Source organism: Drosophila miranda, chromosome 4, assembly GCF_003369915.1.
Source record: "Drosophila miranda strain MSH22 chromosome 4, D.miranda_PacBio2.1, whole genome shotgun sequence".
Lineage (NCBI taxonomy): Eukaryota > Metazoa > Arthropoda > Insecta > Diptera > Drosophilidae > Drosophila > Drosophila miranda.
The window spans coordinates 12,975,597-12,990,463 of NC_046677.1; the positions used below are offsets into that span (position 1 = coordinate 12,975,597).

The following is a 14,867-nucleotide window of genomic DNA, read 5'->3' on the forward strand; positions in this document are numbered from 1 at the left end:
AGCTCGGTTCAGCTCCGTTCCTGCTTCAAGCCGGGGATTTTGTCCTCTGGTAAGGCAATTGGCTCTATCCTGTCGGGACAGGAGAAAGGAAGGGGCGATGAATGTGAAGGCACTCGAGAAAGCATTCAGGTGTGCGATTGGCAAATGCAACATCAACTGCAGCTCATGATAAATCGTTATTTATAATTTGTATTGTAAACGAGGAAATTTTATATTTATTTTCTTCTCCTGGAAACGTCTGAGGATGGAGAAGTTTTGCTAAAGTGGCAGTCAGAGCAAAATGTCCTGAATATACGAGCACCATCGCGTATGTGCACTCTTTCGTACGGAAAAGAGGATTTAGGCCCAGGCACTTGTGCAGGAAATACGAATTGCAATGGACTGATTGGGTGGGTTCTTAAAGGCAAATGAAATTGTTATTTATGTGGATAACAGACTCACTCTAGATGCTCCGGAATTGTGCAAAATCTTTCCATTATATTGCAATATAAAAGGCAGACACGCTTGGTAGGGATACATATTTTTTAGCAATTATTTCTTGCATTTCAAACATTAATACAAATTTGCACGCAATCATCTTTGGTTTGAAGTTACATATATAATCAGACTGTTTATTTCTTGATGTTTTGCAGAAAAGATAAAATGTTTGATCATTTGATAGAACAAAAAATCAAAATATGACTGAAAATTTAGTACATAGGTACTATTTAGTATCCATAGGTAGAGATATTTTTACACATATTCTGGCTGTACCATAGTAGTGGAAAACCGTAAAAATTAATATTATCAACAGCTTAATCTGAACAAAAAGAGCTAATTACCCACAGTCAGAAAAAGTATTTCCGAATAAGCAACAACTGCTGAATTTAACAACTTTTCCATAAACCAAACCCTACATTAGCTCATATGTATGTACATATGGCATAACAAAAACCTTACCGCCTCCACCATCCACCCGTCTAGCTAATATTTTAAACAGAAAAGTTATTACCAGCAATGTACCAGTACTCGTACATTTTCAAAGGCCAAAAATATACAAAAATTTGTGAACTTGCCCGATGACGGATGGTGGCGGGGGGGAAGTTGCCGAGGGGGGCATGACATGTACATGTACCCGCACAAGTATGTAAGTATGTAACCTAATTTGAAAGGCAAACATAATTTATGGATAATTACATATTTGGGAAAACACATATCCGAGTACCCCGCCCCGCCCCCGCGCCTCCTCGACCAACCCCGACCGTACTGCTCTGCAGAGATTTTCATTTGGCTTTCGAAAGTTTGCAGTTCTGGCCAAATATTTTCATATTGAAATTTTCATTTGCGCTTGAGCTAATGGAAAATACCAACCGAGCAACCGAGTGCTTAGCTTAAAGCATCCGCCGGCTTCATTTGCGATCCGCACTCCTGTCCGGGCCAAGGGGACTCTCTGGGCATAAATAAATGCAACTGTCAGTGGCACTGGCTGGAAAAAAGATAGAAGGAAGCCGGCAGAGAGCTGCACGCCAACTGTCAGCGGGTGAATGCAAGTGACAGGTTTGTGCGGTGTCTGCCAGGAGCAGATGCAGAAGCAGTAGCAGGACCAGAACCAGGAGCACAGGCTGCCTGCTCTAGGACAAACTTGAAGTCAGCTGGATGGAGGTCAAAGTTGGCTCTTTAGTGGCTGCCTGGACATATGGCGCATGCCGCTGCCAAGCGGCGACTGTTGCATACAAGCGTGCGCTCCACTGAGCGCTTGAGTGATAGCACTCCCCACTTCCCCTAAATGCATCCAGCCAGCATCTTCTGGCTGAGAAATTACCTGACCAAAGTTGCGTAACGAATCAGCCGTTAAGGCAGGCGGAGGGACAGGTACGGAGAAGTAGCCTCTGCTCTCCACTGACAGATATTATTATTTATGTGGGGCGTCTTCTCTGTCCCTGTCCTTCCTCTGCTACTTCTTCGAGTTGGGATACACTTGGCGAAAAGTGGAGGATACTTTGGACCAAGTTTTCGAATCCAAGTTAGTAGAAATTTTACCATTCGTTTTTAAACGTGTCTTCAAAGACTTGGAACCTGGAGAATTATTATGGCAGGAAATATCTCAAAGAACAGAATTGTTACTGTAGGAACTAGAGTCTAAGGTAAATTTCCTATTTCCTATACATATATGATTCAAACCATATTAGTTATCCTTTTGAAGTGTAGAAATGTTCATTAGTCATGGAATCCGAAGCGTAAGTTTGTTGAAAGTTCGGGGCGACCCCAAATAAGTCGAAACCCTGAGCGCCTTCAACCATCATAAAAAGTTATTTTTCGCGCAATTTATTGAAACTTACTTTTAGAATATAATACCCTTCCAAATGGAGTACTCCCAGCTCTGCTCACTTTTTACTTTAAATTTATTGATTCAAACTTTCGAAACTATTCCAGAGGCAGTTTGCGCGGGGAGTAGGCTGGACGACCCAGAACCATTTGGCAACTATTGCCGCGGCGACAATCGAATAAATCACAACTCCTGCGTCTAATTAAACTTAAGCTGCGCGACCCTTAACACTTGAGCTTTACCCATTGTTCGTGCCACACATTCGCCTCCTCTTTCCCTTCCCTTTCCCATCCTCGCGCCCCAGCACACATCAAGTCATTTGCATAAGGAGAGCGTGTTTGCCGGCTACCCGGCAAAAGATCAACTGGGGAGCCATTTCCAGCCTGCTCCAGCACCACTGGCCTACCCGGACCCAGAGCCAGAGCCCGATATTTGAAATGTGTCTATGCATATGAGAGAAACTTTGTCCTCCGCAACTTGCCCTCCCCATCCCACCATCCCACCATCTCTGCCACAGCCACCGACACTGCCACCCGAGTGTTGCGTGGCAAGTGTGTCACGCCCGCGTTCTGTGTCATGTGTGCCAATTAAAGTCGCTGCTGCCACGCCCACCCCGAAGTCCTTCGCACTGCGCCGCCAAAAGAAATCGGTTCAAGAGGAACACATCACCATTTGAAGATGCTCGAAGTTTGAATGCTCTGAAGTACCAGCGGATTATTTGAATTAACTTCAGTTTATCAAAGAACATTGCCACAAATCATTTAGATAAAATTATACTTGAGTTTTGTTGAGGTATTTAATTGTAGGAAATCGTTAGTGTGACCTGAGGAAAGCCTTGCCTAAAACCATAAAGAAACATAGCTAACAATCCGCCCAACTTAGAGTTCATTCTAATACACCTTTCAGCAAACAAAGAGTACAACAAACCTAAGTGGCTTTCTTGCCTTCCCGGGGTGTCTGGTGTGCCCGCTCCTGCTCTTGCTTCTTGGTTTTAGTCCTGGCTCCTGCTGCTGGCTCCTTATTCCTTGCTGCTTGTTGTGCGCATTATTAGCTGTCATTTATTTTACACAAGCAGCCGCCAAAAGGAGGCAAACTGCAAGGAGCCCGACACTGATCCAGAGACGAAGCTGGAGATGGAGATGGAGCTGGGAGCCCCAGCTGCTTTGGATAACGGTCCCGTCTTCTGGGGATGGGGAGGGAGGGCAAAACAAATTTCAGATGTCGTCGTCATCGTCGCTCACTTGCTCGTTGGCTCGTCTGCCCCACTGGCTGTGCAATGCGCCTGCTCACAGTGTGTTGCACATGCCGGGACCACCAAGTGGCTGTTTCTGCTGCTGCTTTTCTGTTTCCCTGTTCCCATCCTCTGCCTGACCCGACTGCTTATCTTTATACATTTAAAGTCATTAGCCACAGTCACTGCTTGACTTTGCTGTTGTTCTTCAAGTTTTCTCCGGCTTTAAGGAGATTCTTGCAGAAGGGAGCGGCAACTAACTCCAGCAGATAAGCGCCTCACGAAAATCAATGTCAGCCCTCGTACAGAAGGAGTTCGAGCTAAGAGCCTGCCAGCCATTCTGCCAGCCATCGCAAAGAAATTATAAAATAAAAACAAAGTGCAAATATTTTTCTAATGTCTGACAGCAGCTGTTAAATGCTGGGGAAAATCCTAGCAAAGAAGAGCGGAAAAAACCGGAAACGCGCTGGCCCCCAATAGCAGAGGAGACGGAAAGGGGAAAAGAGAAAGCGGAAAAGGCGACAAGGGGCCTGAGCACTAATGAACTATGAAAATAGCAAAAGACAAACAAAAACGAAACTGAACAGACAGCAGACAGTCCGCATGAAAAAAGGGCAGTAGCTGCCTCATTGGATACAGTGGGACACCTCGATCTGAATTTGGAACTATTCATTAAAAGTCTCAGATCCCATACACGCAAGTTTTGTCCGCACTTATCCTTCTTTTCGGCCCACTGTGCTGCATAATTAATTAGAAAACAAAGGCAACTCACCGACCAAGAGAACAAAGAGAGCAACAAGCAATCACTTTTAGAATGGGCAAAGAATAGAGCAGTATCCAAGTGCCGGACTGCTGGAATCCACTCAGCGATGCAGTCGCCATTGCCTCCTCCCTAGCAGGAGCGGAGAGAGGAGGAGGCAGTGCAACAGTAGCGGCGGCAGCATCGGAAGACTGGACGCGGAACGGGAGTCGGTTGCCACAAGATGGTGGTGCTGTGCATTTACTTTTCTGCAGCTTGACAGCGCTCGAAATGAGACAAGTGGCAACAGCTCCCGCATCAAAAAAAAAAAAAAGAAAAAACCAAGAGAAAGAGAAAGAAGGAATTGTGGTGGTGGTGGGGAATTTGGGGAGTGGTTGACAATAACAAAATGCTAATGCAAAAACGATGGATGGGGCAGGTTCCTGGGGGAGCAGGGTCCAAGGAGGAACAAAAAGGTGAAATGCAATCGGTTTGTTGCTGCCTCGCAACTCGATTCGTTGGGGTTTTGCTCTATTTGGTAATTTATGTGGCGACATGCCCCGCACCCAGCACCCAGCACCCAGCAGCCAGCACCATGGACCGTGGACACTGGCATCTATTCCTTGTTGTTGTGGCAGGGGCAACCACAAGGAACGAAACGAAACGAAAACTGACAGGAAGCATTTTTGTGACAAGCGCACAAGTTTCACGCTTCAATGTGCAACCGAGTGGCAGTTGAGAGGGGTAGCAGATAAGGAGAACGACTAGAGGGAGGGAGGGCTATATATATATCAGGAACAGATGACTGACCTGTTGGTTGGGTTAGTGGCAAGTGAGTTAGAAAATTAAAAGCACAATATGTTCGGGATTTGTTTCTCACTCTCTGCCCATAGCCAACTCTCCTTAGACAGATGGTAGTTGAAGGACGAAAAATGGGATGGGAAAAACGAGTATAGCACTAGGCGAAGGAAGGCACAACTGATTGCAGAACACATATGAGGAGTACTAGAAGGAATGGCTCGCAGGTGCTGCCCCTTCTTCAATTGTGGCTTTTCCAAAAATATCCCAGACAAATTGCAGATTCTCCAGAATTATACTCCATTCATCGCTAGTACATCATACAGATTTATTTACCCACAGCCAACATACTCATACCATTACGCCCAACCCCCCCGAGACAAGCCAGACAAGCCATCATAAAAACATTACGCTTTTCTCAACCACATTTAAAGCGTTTAAAGAAGCAGCCACAAAATGGAATTTACTTTTCTTTTCTCCCAGCCCTAGTCCTCTGCTGCTGCTGTTGTTCTTGTACCTGATGCTGAAAAAATGTCCTCCATTTCAACTGGCGACATTTTCCTCAAGTTTCCGTGGTGATGCTTTTGGTGCTGCTTCTGTCGCTGCCGCTGCTGCTGTTGTTATTATTATTCAGTTACACTGTTTATACAGGCAGGAGATATTCATACATTCATGAATATATATAAAGCACGTATCTCCCTTTTGGCGCTGGCCCAACACACAGGGCGAGAATTTGCATAAACACCAACATACAACAATAACCAGATGCCTCGAAGGATGGGACCAGGACTGGGACAGGGATGAGAGAGTCCTGGAAAGCAGCAGCAAAAGCATCCGCAGATAGCGCGATGTGGCTTGGTTTACTTTTAAATTTGTACTACTCGTAGGAGTATTCGTGTATCGTGCATCCCTTAGCCAACTCCCTCTCCACTCAATATATGTACCATACAGATGCACATAAGTACATGTACGGGGATTTCTTTTCGCACACTCAAACTCACACTCGTCCTCCTTCGACTCGTGTGCATGTTTATAAAATTGTCTAAATTCCCACAAGTTGATTTAAACTTTCTTCGCTTGCCGCACCGAAAAAAACTTGCTTTTGTTAGTTGGGCTCTTGCTCGGAAACTGGTGCAAGCACGAGTATCCCCTGCCAGACTTACTTCTTCATGTTTTCTTTTTTCCTTAGGGTGCCAGTGCCACGTCGCGTATACGTTATGCTTTTTACACAATCTCCGTTGTGGTTGTTGGCGGAGCGGGGCGTGGCAACAATGTTGTTTTCCTCCACAGACACACATACCAGCATAAGGAAGTATCATACATCGCATTGTGGCCGGCATTGTAGGAAATGCTAAAAATGCACTCAGGTATTGAAATCCGAAACGTGGCCCTAGCCAATGTTGTGCTGCCTCTTCTTCACTTCTGCTGCGAGCATATTTATGCAACTGTGGCGGGGACACTCTTCCATTTCTTTTTTGGCAATTCTGTAACTGCTCGCTTGGATATGCGATAAGGCAGCAAGGACATGCGGGGACAATACCCGTATCAGCGCTACCCCCAAAACACCAACACCATTGAAAGGGAAAGTACTGTATGGTTGGCGTGGAAAGGAAACATAGGTAAAAGTCGGGATGGAGCTAGCTCAATTTTAAAGAATAATAGAGAAATGGTAACCTAAAAGAAGGCCAATGTGGACAATGTGTTCCAATAATGGTGCCCAAACCCAATGGACTACGAGATGTCTACTGTGTCGACCGCAGACTGCTCAAATCATTAAAATGTATATTCATAAGGTGATCCTAAAACCCTAAAATACATTTATATTAATTAGTATAACCTTTAGCTCTTATCCAAACTTCATTCGACAAACAAATTAAATGGATTTTGTTGTATAAAGTTTATTCTTCACTGGAGTGCGTATCAGGCAGAGGCCACAGAGAGCTTGTTTCTAATTTTCAACAGGAGTAGTTGAGTAAAATTGTATTCATTTTTTGCGACCCTCAGTGGCTTATCTCAGCCATAAGCCACTTGGCCCACATGGCCCACACGACTTGCGCCAACTGGTAGCCGTCTAATCCACTTTCTTACATCTGCTTATAATTTCGCCAGAGAGCCTCTAGGCCTCTTTGGCATTGCACTTGAGTGAACTTTCCCTTGCTGGCAGGAATCGCTCTCGCACTCGCACTGTCATCCGCTCACCCACAATGACATAACCCTAGCCCACTCTTACACGAGTATCCACCCACCCAGTGGAAGTGTGGAGAGTGGGTCACAGCCACACCATACTCACATTCGCTCTGCCCCGCCCCGCCCGTCAGCCGCCTTTAACCAGCCAACCACTTGGCTCAAGTGTTTGTTCACTTTGCGGGCTTCTCTCCTGCGTCCTCTGCCATCAAGTCCTGCCAGTCGCTCCTAGTTACCGCTCGGGGTTTGCGGTTGCTCGGTTGCTTTTCGCCTGTCTTTTTTTGCATATGTTTTGGCACGCCTTTTTTTGCCCAGATGTTTTTGTTTTCCACCGCTTTTCCTATTTTTTTCTGCTTTGTTTCGGGGTCTCCCCCTTGGGTGTCTCCATTGTCTGTCGGCCTTCACTCACTTTATTTGTACTCATGCATCATAAGGGTTTAATGGATTTGCCGTTGGCCTAGACCGGCTGAGAGGATCTTGGGAGAGAGTTTCCCATTCTCGAACCAAGTTCGGAGGGTCGGGGTTCCGTCTGTTTTGCATCACTTGCCCACTTTTCACACGCCCCCTTTGGCGGGCCCTTTGGGGTGTGCCCACGCAATGATTATCATATTACGGCCATTGTGTCTGCCTCTGCCACTTCCCTTTATGACTCTATTCTCGCCTTCTCTCCTCCAGTCGACAGTTAATACATTTTTATAGACTTGCCAAACTACCCCCCGCCGATACCACCAAAACCTCAGGGTTGGTCTCCTTCTGTCTCTCTATTAGCTTTTCGCGTGCTTTGTCATTGCCGTTAATAGACTTACTTTTCCTGATGTTGCTCCGAGAGGGGAAGGGGACTAACCATTAAAGGCCACTTGCCCACCTGAGGTTCATGGAGGGTGACCTCAGGTGAGAGGCAGGAGGCTGGTTGGTCATAAAAAAAATGTTCCAACGCTGCGTATGCGTAATGCCCGAGCACAGCTTTATGTATTTATGTGCGAATAGTTGAAGGCCCATATAATATTTAATGACTTCAATCGGCGACGGTTCGTTGAGGGATTGCTGATGCTTGAAGTGTTTAAGTTAAGAACTTAAAATCTATATTTGAGTGGTTATGCTACCCCCAGGTTCCGTTGATCTGAATGGCACCTAAGATGTGGAGAGTTCCAGAATGGATTTTGATCTAACTGGATGGATCTGTAAGGAATATTTGGGATACACGCCCAGACTGCCAGTTGAACCTAGACTCTAAGGTATACTCGGCTATTTCCTGAGGGATTCAACGATGGATTCAACGACTAATCGGAAAACAAAATTCGATTTATTTCACTCTCATTGTTGTATTGAAAAGTTCCAAAAAAAGCATTGAGTATTGTTTATTTTCCCTATTCACAAGTATTTCTGCGTAAAAAGACAACCCTTTGGCAGACTTCAGAAGCATCAGTAGCAGCACTAACAGCACGAGTTGCAGAAGCCAGATCATCCAGAGCAACAGCAGCAGCAACCAGAGAAACAACAGCAGTGGACATGGAAATAGCTTCAGTCGGCCATGTATCTGGGATGTCGCAGTCTGGAACTGTCTTTAGCACACATCAAGAGCATTATTAACACCGCATACACAAGCAGGGACGGACTCTAAATGATGCCTCGAAGCAGGCAGGCTCAGGCCCAGGCACAGGGGCCAAAAACCCAGAACATGTGTCGTTGGCCTTGTTCGCCATTGTGTGTGTGGGCTTGTCTCTGTGTGAATCCGTGTGATGCCTTGAGTGTGTGCATGTGTGCGAGTGTATTTATGAGCCATTCTATATAGCCAGCCAGCACATATATAAACTGCTTTTGGCGTGCATTAAGTGGTCTTAACGTGCCACACAAGGACATGCTTTTTGTGGTCTTTAAAATAATTTTTTTCCTCAGGGACCCACATCCCCGAAAAGTGGAGTGTGAGTACGTCTGTGGAACCTATAAAATTTATATTAGTCTGACAGGTCTTCAAGCTTGCAGCTTTATCGCTGTAAATGAAACAACTATATCAACTGGAACTAATTTCAATACAGAAAGTGCATGAATGGATCGGAAACCCATATTATTTTATCTACAGATATCCATGGGTTGAATTTTAATATTTTACAGCAAAGAAACGTGTTTTCTTTCACGTTTTCACCTTTAAGTTTTTCATTGAATTTATCTCACTGGCTTGCAATCTCCCAAGTGAATTCAGTAATTTCGTGTTGCGAGGGCATCTTAAAATTTACAGCCGCCAATTTCGGAGTCAGCCCGCATCGGACCTTTTTCCCTTTGACTCATCAATGATCCAATAACGTATGCTACGTACTCCAACGAGTACGAGTACACACACATTTGAGTATAAAGAAGAAAAAAGGGACCAGCAGTGGATGTTGTATATTGGTAGTTTATGTCCGTGTGCGCGGGTGAGATAAATATTCTGTACTCGCACAAATGCACCCCATCTCATCTTGTATTTTCGACCCAGTTGTTTGCTCTGCGAAATTGGGTTAACGAAGAGCCGTCGTCTTAGGTGTGGAGTGGGGCTTGCCGCAGACAGGTGGAACAAACGCCAACGATGAAAAGTATGCCACAGGTTTGACTGCCACAATTAACATGCTGTTGGAGGAGGGCCAGGCCAGAGCCCAAGTCAGATGGAAATCCAGTACTGCTAACAAACATGGAATACAGAACTGTCAAACAATTTTTGGAATGCATCATCATCATCCCAGACTGAGATGAAAACTTTTGCAGCTTGATAAATTGAAATTCGAGCTGGGCGGGTCGGATCGGGTCGGGTCGGCCACTTGGAACTGTCGCACGTTCGTTAGTTTCCGTGGCGCTTCCGGCCCGATCTACCCAGTGCCGCGCCACTGGCACTCCTTCAATGTCTGCTGCCACACTTCAAAGTTTGCGTTGTCGCCGCGTTCTGTGAGTAATGAAAGTTGCGTGCCTCCTAGTCTGAGGTTCGGGCAGGGGCAGGGGCAGGGGCAGGACCAAGACGTGACAGTGTTGAGACGCGGGGCGTTTGCATTCAAATTAAATAGCATTTTGATGAATATTGATTGATTGCTTTCGCCTTGAGGCAAATTAGAAGCGCAAACCGCATCGACAAAGTTTTTATTTGTGTGCCGCAGGCATTGATGGGCGAAAGTTTAGCCTTGCGTTGAGTTGGGTTTAGTTTTAGGGCGTGACAAAAGGACGTTCAATGATTGAAATATTCTTGCAATTGCAATTGAATTTACGGCCCACGGCTTGCCTTTTAAGGCTGTATTGTGTGTGAGGTTTAAGTATCTACACAACGCCGGCGTCTCTTCCATCTTTGCCTTACACTTCCACTGATTGGTAACCTGAGAAACAAAGTTAATAAATCTTGCCAACACTTCCATTCTTGCTTGTTAAATAGCAAAGGACTTCCTAGTTACAGAACCGCGCCGCGTTGAAATTAAAGTTGAAGCATTTTGGTAATGGGAGCTACAAAGTATCGCAGCGCTCAGTGACAGCCAGTAGAGCCCCGAGTTTCATGAGTCCCACTAGCTCCACGGGCCGGGACGACACTACGCAGTACAGAGTAGAGTCCTCGGGCAGGACACAATGCAAGATGCAGCCGGAAATGAGTAAACAAGCGTCAAATACTAGTAGTAAAACAGCGGACCCGAGTACAATACAGAGTCCTTGCAGTGGCTCCATGGCTCCTTTCCCTCGCCCTCTCTGACTTTGGTCCGTTCCTTTCCTCAGCACGAAACTACAAATAAATGAAACATTAAACACAACAAGGAAAGACGCCAGAAGAGACCAGCGTGGTAGGGTAGGGTAGGGAGGAGGGAAGGGCATTGCATAAGGACAAAAAATGAATGCCGAAGACAACAACCGGATATCCGGGAACTTTATAAGGAGCTGCACCAGCAGGCCCCCGAAAAAGGACAACAAACGGCACCGGCGACGACGACGGGCGCAGGGACAACGAAGTTTATTTTAACTTTTGATTTCCGTGTCCTCTACCTCCAGCTCTCGCACTCAAGTGCATTGCATTGAGTGGCAAAGTTGCGCCTTCGAGAGGGTTTCAAGTCGTCCGTCCAGCATTAAAAATGAATTAAGTTCGGAACTCTCAACATTTCGGCATGTTCTCGAAAGAGAAGCGCTAGAAATCCACTTTAATTTATGCCTGACTAAATTCTAAAATTTTAACAGCCAAATGGGATAATCCGTAGAAAGAGAATTTATTGCATTATACCCGATACTCAAAAAGAGCTAGAAAAAATAGGTACTTTTTGCCATGTTTTGGAAAAAAATAATAAATAGCTATTTAAAATGTGTCCTGGAAATCAAAAACTTTCTTGCTATACTAACAATGAATCAAAAAAATATTTTTTTAAATTTTTTAATGTTCTTTCCGCCTCCACAAGAAACGAAATTTAGTTGCATGTGCAACTAAAAACTAAAAACGCAGAATCGTAGAGAGTGACTATACCTAGCAGATTGCCGATTTTGGATCATATCAGATCAATATTGTATCCAGAAGGAACAAATTAAATTAAAATGGCTACGCAACTCCTTCCACGCGCTTACTTGTTTTCTGTCTTTCTCTCACACATTTCGTCGTGAATGTGTGTGCCCATTGGCGGAGGGGAGCCATATTGAATAAGCATCGGGTATGCAAGTTAAAGGACCCAATTCTATTGAGCTCTTATACGAGTTGTAAAAAATCTTTGGCTTTCTAAGACGAAAACAATTTCAATCTTGGGCCTTCGCCTAATTGCTTTTTTTCAAGATATAAACAATCTCAATCTTTGGCTCCCACCACAAGCTCAATCTTTGGCTTCCGCCTAATTGATTTTTAAGATATACAATCTCAATCTTGGGCTCCCGCCACAATCCCAATCTTTGACACTCGCCTAAATGGAAAAACAATCTTTGTCCACACCCGGCTTCTGATAAACAATCTCATACCCGGCTTTCTGCAGATTCTTCATTTTGATCATTTTAAAGTTCTCAATCTTTGGATGACGAAATCCAATATTCGGGATGTCGAAATCAATCGTGATGTTTATAGAAAAATTATTCCCGAAAGGGATTGACGATGCAAAGATCAAAAAGTTCAATTCTGTCTTGATCCAGAAGCGAAAACGAAAAGTCGAGCTAAAAACTAAGATCGCTCCCTTTGTCCGGTATCCTTTGTAACCCTCAACTTAAGTCTAAATCTGTCAACTTAGAAAATAAAAAAAAACTTTTTAAAACCGCAAACCGCTACCGCAGTTATTTATTTTGTATGTAAAATGTCGTGGCCCTACAACGTTCCCCTCGCCTATTAGTCGGTAATCGGGAAAAAAAACTCAGCAGGCTTTTGTTTTTACAATTTGGGTAAACGAAATAAAAATTTTCAACATCAAGTAGGCACTGACGTATGTTTGAATTCCTTTCCTCACTGTGAAGCCTGTTGAAATATTTAGTTTGTGTCGGGAGCTCAACCTGAGAGCAGCTCCGAGAAAAATTAAATTTTTCGTTCTCTTTTCGGAAAAAAAATTATCTAAATTCTCTATTTTCGGCTAGAAATAAGAATAAAGTTTTAATAGAATTAAGAAAAAAGTTAAGCCATAAAAGTGTATCGTGAAGTTCAGTGAATACAGTATTCCTCTTACTCATTAAGAAATCTCTTCCCCTCACATACCCCCCGCCCCATGCTATTCTTTTTGAACCAACTCGAGTGAGTGTTAACCGAACGATTTTGTTGTTGAATATAACTTAAAACCGTCTATACCACCAGATTTTCTATGAGTCCCCATCCTGGATGCAAGAATAATATAATAAAACAAAACTACAAGGATACACTGGATAATACGAGAGAGGGAGTACATACATAATACCAACCGAAAGTGAGTATTAATGGAATGGTATCGGCGGCAAGCCACCAAAACTATATAATTTCTCTACTCTTATCTGAAAGCTCGAGTGACGCGCTACACCAAAAGAATGTGAGTACTAATGGAATGGTTTTAGTGGCCAGCTATTAAAAATACATAATTTCTCTCCACCTATCTGCAGGTAAGACGCTCCTCATAACATACCGCAATCATAATACTTCTGGAACATGATCACAATGCAAACAGCAACAGCCTCTCAGCACCTCCTTCAGCAACCAACTTCGACTTCTGTGACTTTCTTTGCAGCACACTGAAATCTTTCCTAGAGCTTTTCCACAACACTTGCACACTTTTGTACTACATAAAAAAACTTATAAATATAAAACATTTTTACACCGAAAAAATTGTGTTCTATTCAATCTAAAGAGATTGCTTTAGGGGTATACATGTGATGGAACATGTTAATTAACCGAAATTAACAGAAAAACAGCAAGAGAACCAACGAAATCGGGGTCTAAAAATAATGCTCATGGAAATGGTCATAGAAAAAAGATCATAGGCAAAAATGGAAGCAAGTCAGAGCCAAGTTGCAGAAAAGAAACGGGGCGGACCAGATCGAGTTGGATTATAGGGGCTATCGGCGAGTGGGCTTAAAGTACTTAAAAAGAAGATATATTTTATTAATCCATTAAGGGCCTTTCGGTATTTAAATATCCATGAAAATTGCAAAACTTAAAGAATTTTAGCGCAGACCAGGTGAAAGATATCAAAATACACTTTTTTGTATGCCAAGATGGAAAGATGGATCTACAAAAAAGTTTAGAAACAATAATTCTTCTTGGTTGAAAATTAACACCTGTGAAAATATATGTTTTTTTTATCGGAAAATATTTGGAAAAGTGCTGCCAAATATTGGAAAATTTTGAAAATTAAAAGCGCACAGTCTTTTTCGATAGCTCTAGATATCTTTTATCTATTAAAGAAGGAAACACTTTTAGCCGTCAAGATAGACCTAGTGAAAATGTTAGTTTCTGTAACGGTCCTCTATGGTACCGAAAATAAAATGTTGTTCTACTACTATATGGTAAAAACGTCGTTTGGAGTAAAAACATGTCAAAACCTAAAGTAAATAAGTTATTTTTGGTATTGGATAACTGAACTGTAGGATCATCATGGAGCCTTTGAATGGTTTTACTTTTCTTTTGCAGCACCAGTGTACTTACGCCGGATGCAGAAAATGGTGAATTAGGCATTCGTAACGACAGTAAACGGTTAGATTCCGGCAAAACTAGCTGTAAAACACATTGAGGCCATACTTGATCATAGACCAAGATACCTGAACTGTACGGGACGACGAATATACTACGGAGCGGCTGAAGCTCCGATCAGCACAGACAGGTAAACACAGACGGAAACCGGAGATAAGAAGTGAACGGCCATGATCCCAATGCAAGGACAGAGAAAAATAAATATAATATGAAAATTTTATATTATAATGGAAGTAGCACTAAAGAACTTCAGCAGATAAAGCCACGTTTGGATACAGAGAACATTCGATTTGTCAGAGCAGAAAAGTAGGAAAAGAAATGATCGTTTTATTGAAGAGGATGAGTCTGAAGCCTGCAGAAGATTGTCAAGGAAATGAAGTAACAGATTCAGTTCATTTTGCAAAACCTACAGTTGTCTCAAAATCGAACCTCTATTGGAAGGTAGTTCAATTAAAGTTTCGATCACCTACAGATGATAGATGGTTTCTATAGGTTA

At 43.5% G+C, this 14,867-nt stretch overlaps 1 protein-coding gene and 1 long non-coding RNA gene across 2 annotated transcripts in view; one reads left to right on the forward strand and one right to left on the reverse strand.

Annotated features, from left to right (window-relative positions):
• Nucleotides 1–14,867, reverse strand: part of LOC108163992 — a 70,520-nt gene that overhangs the window by 49,401 nt on the left and 6,252 nt on the right. The gene's annotated exons all lie outside the window — the stretch shown is intronic.
• Nucleotides 12,710–13,465, forward strand: LOC108163997. The gene is made up of 4 exons (XR_004472925.1): nucleotides 12,710–12,946; nucleotides 13,007–13,115; nucleotides 13,187–13,214; nucleotides 13,285–13,465. It is a non-coding gene; the product is annotated as an uncharacterized LOC108163997 (long non-coding RNA).